The 10,527-nt window shown below is 60.4% G+C and overlaps 1 non-coding gene across 1 annotated transcript; it reads right to left on the bottom strand.

The window, feature by feature from the left end:
• Nucleotides 1-346: 346 nt before the first annotated feature.
• Nucleotides 347-2,161, bottom strand: LOC142792526 (small subunit ribosomal RNA). Its single transcript, XR_012890995.1, has one exon. It is a non-coding gene; the product is annotated as a small subunit ribosomal RNA (ribosomal RNA).
• Between the last annotated feature and the right edge of the window lie 8,366 nt (nt 2,162-10,527).

Raw genomic sequence — 10,527 nt, 5'->3', positions numbered from 1 at the left:
ACCGACGTAACCACGACTCGCCGTTCGCGCTCCGCCGCTCCTGTTTACAGTACTAGGCGGTCCCGCAGCGGTCGGGTCGCGCATTTCGAGCGCTTCGAGCCACGGTGCAGTGGCGGGTCGAAAGCCGACCTATGAGTGCGTTGCGCCGTTTGTACCCGCGTCCGCCACCTGGCCGACCGTCCAAGGTCGCGGTGTTGGCGTCCGCTGGGCGCAACAATTTGTCACGGGGTGCCGCTCCACATTCAGGCAGCCCCGTGGGGAAAAGCCGACCCCGCGTCCAAACGGGGTCAGCGGCAGAAAGTGTCGGGCGCAGACGCAGCTGAGGCGCTCACCCTTCACAATCCGTTAATGATCCTTCCGCAGGTTCACCTACGGAAACCTTGTTACGACTTTTACTTCCTCTAAATGATCAAGTTTGGTCATCTTTCCAACAGACCGGCGCAACCGAAAGGCCGCGCCGGACATCGGTCCGAAGACCTCACTAAATCATTCAATCGGTAGTAGCGACGGGCGGTGTGTACAAAGGGCAGGGACGTAATCAACGCGAGCTTATGACTCGCGCTTACTGGGAATTCCTCGTTCAAGGGGAACAATTGCAAGCCCCTATCCCAATCACGAAAGAAGTTCCACGGGTTACCCAGTCTTTTCAGACAGGGATAAAGACACGCTGCTTCCTTCAGTGTAGCGCGCGTGCGGCCCCGGACATCTAAGGGCATCACAGACCTGTTATTGCTCTGTTTCGTGCGGCTAGGAGCCGCTTGTCCCTCTAAGAAGGTTGTAAGGTGCTGGGAACCCCGCACCTATTTAATAGGCTAGAGTCTCGTTCGTTATCGGAATTAACCAGACAAATCGCTCCACCAACTAAGAACGGCCATGCACCACCATCCACCGAATCAAGAAAGAGCTCTCAATCTGTCAATCCTCCCAGTGTCCGGGCCGGGTAAGTTTTCCCGTGTTGAGTCAAATTAAGCCGCAGGCTCCACTCCTGGTGGTGCCCTTCCGTCAATTCCTTTAAGTTTCAGCTTTGCAACCATACTTCCCCCGGAACCCAAATACTTTGGTTTCCCGGAAGCTGCCCGCCGAGTCATTTGAGTAACTCAGGCGGATCGCTGGTTGGCATCGTTTATGGTCAGAACTAGGGCGGTATCTGATCGCCTTCGAACCTCTGACTTTCGTTCTTGATCAATGAAAACATTCTTGGCAAATGCTTTCGCAGTAGTTCGTCTTGCGACGGTCCAAGAATTTCACCTCTAGCGCCGCAATACGAATGCCCCCGTCCGTCCCTCTTAATCATTACCTCGTATTCCAAAAACCAACAGAACAGAAACGAGGTCTTGTTCTATTATTCCATGCAAGTTTATTCAGGCGACTCGCCTGCGTTGAGCACTCTAATTTTTTCAAAGTAAAAGCACCGGCCATCTCGAGGCACACAATGAAGTGCACCAAGAAAGAACCGGCATGATGTTCAGTCCGAGCCGTCGCATCGGGTAGATGCACTACTCGTCTGGAACTGAGATCCAACTACGAGCTTTTTAACCGCAGCAGCTTTAGTATACGCTATTGGAGCTGGAATTACCGCGGCTGCTGGCACCAGACTTGCCCTCCAATTGATCCTCGTTAAAGGATTTAGAGTGTACTCATTTCAATTACGGGGCCTCAAAAGAGTCCCGTATTGTTATTTTTCGTCACTACCTCCCCGTGCCGGGAGTGGGTAATTTGCGCGCCTGCTGCCTTCCTTGGATGTGGTAGCCGTTTCTCAGGCTCCCTCTCCGGAATCGAACCCTGATTCTCCGTTACCCGTAACAACCATGGTAAGCAAGTAACCTACCATCGAAAGTTGATAAGGCAGACACTTGAAAGAAACGTCGCCGGCTCGTGGCCATGCGATCAGCACAAAGTTATCCAGAGTCACCACACAATACGGGCCGAAACCCGATCGATCTTGGTCTAATAAAAGCACCCGTTACCCAAAGGGCTCCAGGCTCACTGCATGTATTAGCTCTAGAATTGCCACAGTTATCCAAGTAGGAAGAAACGATCTAAGGAACCATAACTGATTTAATGAGCCATTCGCGGTTTCGCCTTATTTCGGCATGTACTTAGACATGCATGGCTTAATCTTTGAGACAAGCATATGATTACTGGCAGGATCAACCAGGTAATCGTTCGACTGCGCGTCCGTCCTCGCCCTCGGCGGGCCGGACGCAGTCTGTGTGCGGCGGAGGCCACCTTCAGGCGCCCCAACACGCTTATTTTGCACTCCGAGATGACGGCGTTCGAGCTCGCTACGGCACAACCTTCCCGAAAGACGAGTGGGAGCCGTGCGGCAAGAAGCACGTTCATGCTCGCTCTTTTTCGTTGCATCGACTCGGTCGCGCCGTGCGGGTTGCCCAAGCCCGCTGCACTGTCGGTGGACCGGCCGGAACTAGCAACGGAGCCGAGACTGCAAAGCCGCCAGACGACGGGTCACGCCCGCGTCTTCGGCGCTTTCGCATCTGAATCGCCCGAGGACGACACGGAACACACCTCGATATCGTGGTAAAACGGCACCGTCCGACAACCAGCCCCTAACGCATCAAGCGGATGAGGCTGCAGACGACTGCCGTGGATTCCCCTGGAGCAGACCCGAGGACACGCTTGACGAGGCCGAAGCCCGCCGCATATCAGACACCCGGTCGCTTTCGCGTACGCCGCTCACGAGAACCCCCACATAATAGCAGCGATAAGTACCCAGACCTCCTTGGGCCCTAATACGAGCGTACTCGAGAAAATTTCACCGCGGGTGTGCCCCGAAACGTGTGGCATGTTGAGCGTGCCACAAGTCTACGTCGCTCTCAAACCCGCCGAGGTCGTAGAATTTGCGACCCTACTCACGAAATTCCCACCGAGGATACGGCCGCAAACGTACCGCACCTTGGGTAGGCCACGAGTTTGTGCAACACTACGCTGACGGCACAGCACCGAGGTCGTGCGCGCACGCACGGGAAAATTCCGCCGCGGTTTCTGCCGAAAACGTGAGGCACCACGACTCTCCGCAAGTTCGCGTCGACTGCGAAAGACCGAAGTCGTGAACGACGTGTCCGCTACTCGCCGCCGACACGCTGGACACCAAACGTACAACGACTCGACGGCGTCGTAGAGGCCCACGACGCGGTTTTCCTTAACGACGTCTCGGCGTGGCACCGACAGGTTAGAACGGCCGACCAACGTTCCCTGTCCGCCGTTCGGCTCAGTCGAAGGGCTCGGCGACTTCGGCAACGCTGCGAAGCCGCACGGTGACGCACGCCATGTACCCATTTTTTTTTTTCTTTCTGCGTCTGCCGGGGTGCCCCTATAATAGCAGCGATAAGCACCCAGACCGCCGTGGGTCGCTCGCCCCGGCTGACGTGGTTTTTCGTACTCCTGCGGCGGTCGCCGTCAAGCACGTCCAAATACGCTACTTTCGTGGGCGCATTCACGCTCTTTCGCTTCGCCGGAGTGCCAGCACTCACTCTGCCAAAAACGGCGAACATCCGAGCGGCGGTTCCCACTTTTGCGTCGGCGTCGCAAACCCCGCCCCGGCAGACGAGGTTTGCCGTACTCGTGCGACGGTGGCCGGCGGGCACGTCGAAAGACGCCGATATCGTGCGCGAATTGGCGCACCTTGGCTTCACCGGAGTGCCGCCACTGACTCCTCCAAAAACGGCGAAGATCCGAGCGGCGCTTCCCACTTTCGCATCGGCGTCCCGAACTCCGCCCCGGCTGACGCGGTTTACCGTACTCGTGCGACGGTCGCCGGCGAGCACGTGGAAAGACGCCGATATCGTGCCCGAATCGGCTCCGTTCGGCTTCGCCGGAGTGCCAGCACTGGCTCGGCGAAAGACGACGAACATCCGAGCGACGGTTCTCACTATTGCGTACGCGTCGCAAACCCCGCCCCGGCAGACGCACTTTGCCGTACTCGTGCGACGGTCGCCGGCGAGCACGTAGAAAGACGCCGATATCGTGCCGGAATCGGCCCCGTTTGGCTTCGCCGGAGTGCCAGCACTCACTCGGCCACAAACGGCGAACATCCGAGCGGCGGTTCCCACTTAGCCGTCGGCGTCCCGAACTCCGCCCCGGCAGACGCGGTTGCCGAGCTCGTGCGACTAGCGACCGCGAAGCCGTCTCGCGACGCCGCTTTCGTGCGCGGCTCCCACTGCGACCTGGGTCACCCGAGGTCGACGAGCAAAAAAGAATGTCGAAAAAAATTTTTTTTTTTTTTGCGTCTGCCGGGGTGCCCCTATAATAGCAGCGATAAGCACCCAGACCGCCATGGGTCGCTCGCCCCGGCTGACGTGGTTTTTCGTTTTCCTGCGGTGGTCGTCGTCAAGCACGTCCAAACACGCCACTTTCGTGGGCGCATTCGCGCTCTTTCGCTTCGCCGGAGTGCCAGCACTCACTCTGCCAAAAACGGCGAACATCCGAGCGGCGGTTCCCACTTTTGCGTCGGCGTCGCAAACCCCGCCCCGGCAGACGAGGTTTGCCGTACTCGTGCGACGGTGGCCGGCGGGCACGTCGAAAGACGCCGATATCGTGCGCGAATTGGCGCACCTTGGCTTCACCGGAGTGCCGCCACTGACTCCTCCAAAAACGGCGAAGATCCGAGCGGCGCTTCCCACTTTCGCATCGGCGTCCCGAACTCCGCCCCGGCTGACGCGGTTTACCGTACTCGTGCGACGGTCGCCGGCGAGCACGTGGAAAGACGCCGATATCGTGCCCGAATCGGCTCCGTTCGGCTTCGCCGGATTGCCAGCACTGGCTCGGCGAAAGACGACGAACATCCGAGCGACGGTTCTCACTATTGCGTACGCGTCGCAAACCCCGCCCCGGCAGACGCACTTTGCCGTACTCGTGCGACGGTCGCCGGCGAGCACGTAGAAAGACGCCGATATCGTGCCGGAATCGGCCCCGTTTGGCTTCGCCGGAGTGCCAGCACTCACTCGGCCACAAACGGCGAACATCCGAGCGGCGGTTCCCACTTAGCCGTCGGCGTCCCGAACTCCGCCCCGGCAGACGCGGTTGCCGAGCTCGTGCGACTAGCGACCGCGAAGCCGTCTCGCGACGCCGCTTTCGTGCGCGGCTCCCACTGCGACCTGGGTCACCCGAGGTCGACGAGCAAAAAAGAATGTCGAAAAAAAATTTTTTTTTTTTTTTTGCGTCTGCCGGGGTGCCCCTATAATAGCAGCGATAAGCACCCAGACCGCCATGGGTCGCTCGCCCCGGCTGACGTGGTTTTTCGTTTTCCTGCGGTGGTCGTCGTCAAGCACGTCCAAACACGCCACTTTCGTGGGCGCATTCGCGCTCTTTCGCTTCGCCGGAGTGCCAGCACTCACTCTGCCAAAAACGGCGAACATCCTAGTGGCGGTTCCCACTTTTGCGTCGGCGTCGCCAACCCCGCCCCGGCATACGCGGTTTGCCGTACTCGTGCGGCGGTGGCCGGCGGGCACGTCGAAAGACACCGATATCGTGCGCGAGTCGATGCTTCTTGGTCTCGCAGGAGGGCCGCCACTCACTCCTGCAAAAACGGCGAAGATCCGAGCGGCGCTTCCCACTTTTTCGTCGGCGTCGCAAACCTCGCCCCGGCAGACGCGCTTTGCCGTACTCGTGCGACGGTCGCCGGCGAGCACGTCGAAATACGCCGATATCGTGCCCGAATCGGCCCCGTTTCGCTTCGCCGGAGTGCCAGCACTCGCTCGGCCAAAGACGACGAACATCCGAGCGACGGTTCCCACTATTGCGTACGCGTCGCGAACCCCGCCCCGGCAGACGCGGTTTGCCGTACTCGTGCGGCGGTGGCCGGCGGGCACGTCGAAAGACGCCGATATCGTGCACGAATTGGCGCTCCTTGGCTTCACCGGAGTGCCAGCACTCACTCGGCCAAAAACGGCGAACATCCGAGCAGCGGTACCCACTTAGCCGTCGGCATCCCGAACTCCGCGCCGGCTGACGCGGTTGCCGAGCTCGTGCGACTAGCGACCGCGAACGCGTCTCGCGACGCCGCTTTCGTGCGCGGCTCCCATTGCGACCTGGGTTACCCGAGCTCGACCAGCAAAAAAGAAGGTCGAAAATTTTTTTTTTTTTTCTGCGTCTGCCGGGGTGCCCCTATAATAGCAGCGATAAGCACCCAGACCGCCGTGTGTCGCTCGCCCCGGCTGACGTGGTTTTTCGTACTCCTGCAGCGGTCGCCGTCACGCACGTCCAAATACGCCACTTTCGTGGGCGCATTCGCGCTCTTTCGCGTCGCCGGAGTGCCAGCACTCACTCTGCCAAAAACGGCCAACATCCGAGCGGCGGTTCCCACTTTTGCGTCGGCGTCGTAAACCCCGCCCCGGCAGACGCGGTTTGCCCTACTCGTGCGACGGTCGCCGGCGAGCGCGTCGAAAGACGCCGATATCGTGCGCTAATTGGCGCTCCTTGGCTTCTCCGGAGTGCCGCCACTCACTCCTCCAAAAACGGCGAAGATCCGAGCGGCGTTCTCCACTTTCGCATCGGCGTCCCGAACTCCGCCCGGGCTGACGCGGTTTACCGTACTCGTGCGACGGTCGCCGGCGGGCACGTCGAAAGACGCCGATATCGTGCCGTAATCGGCCCCGTTTGGCTTCGCCCGTGTGCCAGCACTCACTCGGCCAAAAACGGCGAACATCCGAGCAGCGTTTCCCACTTTCGCATCGGCGTCCCGAAGCCCGCCCCGGCAGACGCGGTTTGCCCTACTCGAGCGACGGTCGCCGGCGATCACGTCGAAAGGCGCCGAATTCGTGCACGAATCGATGCTTCTTGGTCTCGCAGGAGGGCCGCCACTCACTCCTGCAAAAACGGCGAAGATCCGAGTTGCGCTTCCCACTTTTTCGTCGGCGTCCCGAACTACGCCCCGGCTGACGCGGTTTACCGTACTCGTGCGACGGTCGCCGGCGGGCACTTCAAAATACGCCGATTTCGTGGGCGCATTCACGCTGTTTCGCTTCCCCGGAGTGCCAACACTCACTCTGCCGAAAGCGGCGATCATCCGAGCGGCGGTTCCCACTTTTGCGTCGGCTTCGCAAACGGCGCCCCGGCAGACGCGCTCGTGCGACGTACTCGTGCGACGGTCGCCGGCGAGCACGTCGAAAGACGCCGATATCGTGCTCGAATCGACCCCGTTTCGCTTCGCCGGAGTGCTGCCAGTCACGGCGCAGAAAACGGCGAACAAGTGTTTTTTTTTTTTTTTTTTCCTAGAATTTGTGTTATAGAAGGCACATTTGATATCGGACGATAATTTTCAACTTTATCACGCGCACCGATTTTCGTGTAGAGGTTTGCAAGTTTATGGGAATTTCTCCACTTGGAATAATGCGATTTAGTAGTACTACGAGAACTTCATGGATGTACTCAAGGGTACGGGGCAAGTCAGTTACGTCAACACCTGCAGATTTTTTACACTTCAAACTGAAAATTGTTGGTTGTGAGTCCTCGTGTGATATTAAAGGCCGATTCGCTAACACATAGAACAAAGAAAGAAAGGAAGAAAAAACGCCCGCGCTCGCTCAAGAAACCTGGGTTCGCAACAAGTGGCAACAACAAGCAACCGAGCGAGTGCGCCAAAACCCGTGGCGGCCGAACAAACGCGAAGTCCCAACCGCGTCAGCCGGGGCGGCACGGGACAGGAAAAATCACTTCAGCCGGGGCGGCGGGGCACCGAATAAACCTCGTCACCTCGTCGCAGGATAAAAGAGGAAACAAAAAGTCTAAACAGCGTCTGCTGGAGCGAATGCGTAATAAAACAACAACAACAACAAAAAAAAAAAACACCCGCGCTCAAGAAGTCTGCAATCACCACAAAAGGCGACTGTGACCGAGCAGCGTCAGCCGGGGCCGTGCGGAAACGGAAAAACCGCGACTACCGGGGCGTCGAGGCACCGAAAAATCCACTTCAGCCGCGGCGAAAAAAAAAAACAAAAAGAAAGACGGAGGGGGGGGGGGGGAACCACGTCTGCCGGGGCGAAGGAAAAAAAAAAACGCGTCTGCCGGGGCGAGCCCGGGTGCGGCACCACCGGGAAAACTGTGGCAAACAGACATGGCGATCGAGTGAGTGGGCCGCCAGCCAGGCTCAGCCAAAAAGTGCAAAGTCCGAACTGCGTCAGCCGGGGCGGCAAAAACCACGTCAGCCGGGGCGGCGCAAAAAACCGCGTCTGCCGGGGCGGCACGAAACCGCGTCAGCCGGGGCGGCGCGAAAACTGCGTCAGCCGGGGCGAAAGAAAAAAAAAAAAAACGCGTCTGCCGGGGCGAGCCCGGGTGCGGCACCACCGGGAAAACTGTGGCAAACAGACATGGCGATCGAGTGAGTGGGCCGCCAGCCAGGCACAGCCGAAAAGTGCAAAGTCCGAACCGTGTCAGCCGGGGCGGCAAAAAACCGCGTCAGCCGGGGCGGCGCAAAAAACCGCGTCTGCCGGGGCGGCACGAAACCGCGTCAGCCGGGGCGGCGCGAAAACTGCGTCAGCCGGGGCGAGCCCGGGTGCGGCACCACCGGGAAAACTGTGGCAAACAGACATGGCGATCGAGTGAGTGGGCCGCCAGCCAGGCTCAGCCAAAAAGTGCCAAGTCCGAACTGCGTCAGCCGGGGCGGCAAAAAACCGCGTCAGCCGGGGCGGCGCAAAAAACCGCGTCTGCCGGGGCGGCGCGAAAACCGCGTCTGCCGGGGCGGCGCGAAAACTGCGTCAGCCGGGGCGAAAGAAAAAAAAAAACGCGTCTGCCGGGGCGAGCCCGGGTGCGGCACCACCGGGAAAACTGTGGCAAACAGACATGGCGATCGAGTGAGTGGGCCGCCAGCAAGGCTCAGCCAAAAAGTGCTAAGTCCGAACTGCGTCAGCTGGGGCGGCAAAAAACCGCGTCTGCCGGGGCGGCACGAAACCGCGTCAGCCGGGGCGGCGCGAAAACCGCGTCTGCCGGGGCGGCACGAAACCGCGTCAGCCGGGGCGGCGCGAAAACTGCGTCAGCCGGGGCGAGCCCGGGTGCGGCACCACCGGGAAAACTGTGGCAAACAGACATGGCGATCGAGTGAGTGGGCCGCCAGCCAGGCACAGCCGAAAAGTGCTAAGTCCGAACTGCGTCAGCCGGGGCGGCAAAAACCGCGTCAGCCGGGGCGGCGCGAAAACCGCGTCTGCCGGGGCGGCACGAAACCGCGTCAGCCGGGGCGGCGCGAAAACTGCGTCAGCCGGGGCGAGCCCGGGTGCGGCACCACCGGGAAAACTGTGGCTAACAGACATGGCGATCGAGTGAGTGGGCCACCAGCCAGGCTCAGCCAAAAAGTGCTAAGTCCGAACTGCGTCAGCCGGGGCGGCAAAAACCGCGTCAGCCGGGGCGGCGCAAAAAACCGCGTCTGCCGGGGCGGCACGAAACCGCGTCAGCCGGGGCGGCGCGAAAACTGCGTCAGCCGGGGCGAAAGAAAAAAAAAAAACGCGTCTGCCGGGGCGAGCCCGGGTGCGGCACCACCGGGAAAACTGTGGCAAACAGACATGGCGATCGAGTGAGTGGGCCGCCAGCCAGGCACAGCCGAAAAGTGCCAAGTCCGAACTGCGTCAGCCGGGGCGGCAAAAAACCGCGTCAGCCGGGGCGGCGCAAAAAACCGCGTCTGCCGGGGCGGCACGAAACCGCGTCAGCCGGGGCGGCGCGAAAACTGCGTCAGCCGGGGCGAGCCCGGGTGCGGCACCACCGGGAAAACTGTGGCAAACAGACATGGCGATCGAGTGAGTGGGCCGCCAGCCAGGCTCAGCCAAAAAGTGCCAAGTCCGAACTGCGTCAGCCGGGGCGGCGCAAAAAACCGCGTCTGCCGGGGCGGCGCGAAAACCGCGTCTGCCGGGGCGGCGCGAAAACTGCGTCAGCCGGGGCGAAAGAAAAAAAAACGCGTCTGCCGGGGCGAGCCCGGGTGCGGCACCACCGGGAAAACTGTGGCAAACAGACATGGCGATCGAGTGAGTGGGCCGCCAGCAAGGCTCAGCCAAAAAGTGCCAAGTCCGAACTGCGTCAGCCGGGGCGGCAAAAAACCGCGTCTGCCGGGGCGGCACGAAACCGCGTCAGCCGGGGCGGCGCGAAAACCGCGTCTGCCGGGGCGGCACGAAACCGCGTCAGCCGGGGCGAGCCCGGGTGCGGCACCACCGGGAAAACTGTGGCAAACAGACATGGCGATCGAGTGAGTGGGCCGCCAGCCAGGCACAGCCGAAAAGTGCTAAGTCCGAACTGCGTCAGCCGGGGCGGCAAAAACCGCGTCAGCCGGGGCGGCGCAAAAACCGCGTCTGCCGGGGCGAATGCAAAAAAAACAAAGAAAAAAGCCCGCGCTTAATCAAAAGAAAACAAAGAAAAAAGCTTGCGCTTAATCAAAAGAAAACAAACAAAAAAAGTTCGCGCTTAAGCCTGGCGGTGGAACCACCGGGGCAAACAGACCTGGCGATCGAGTGAGTGGGCCGCCAGCCGGGGTGAGCCAAAAAGTGCAAAGTCGGAACCGCGTCAGCCGGGGCGGCGCGAAAACCGCGTCAG

Source organism: Rhipicephalus microplus, unplaced genomic scaffold (genome assembly GCF_043290135.1).
Source record: "Rhipicephalus microplus isolate Deutch F79 unplaced genomic scaffold, USDA_Rmic scaffold_224, whole genome shotgun sequence".
Classification (NCBI taxonomy): Eukaryota; Metazoa; Arthropoda; class Arachnida; order Ixodida; family Ixodidae; genus Rhipicephalus; species Rhipicephalus microplus.
Note: the sequence above shows the minus strand (reverse complement) of the source record. Positions and strands in the feature narration are given on the sequence as shown.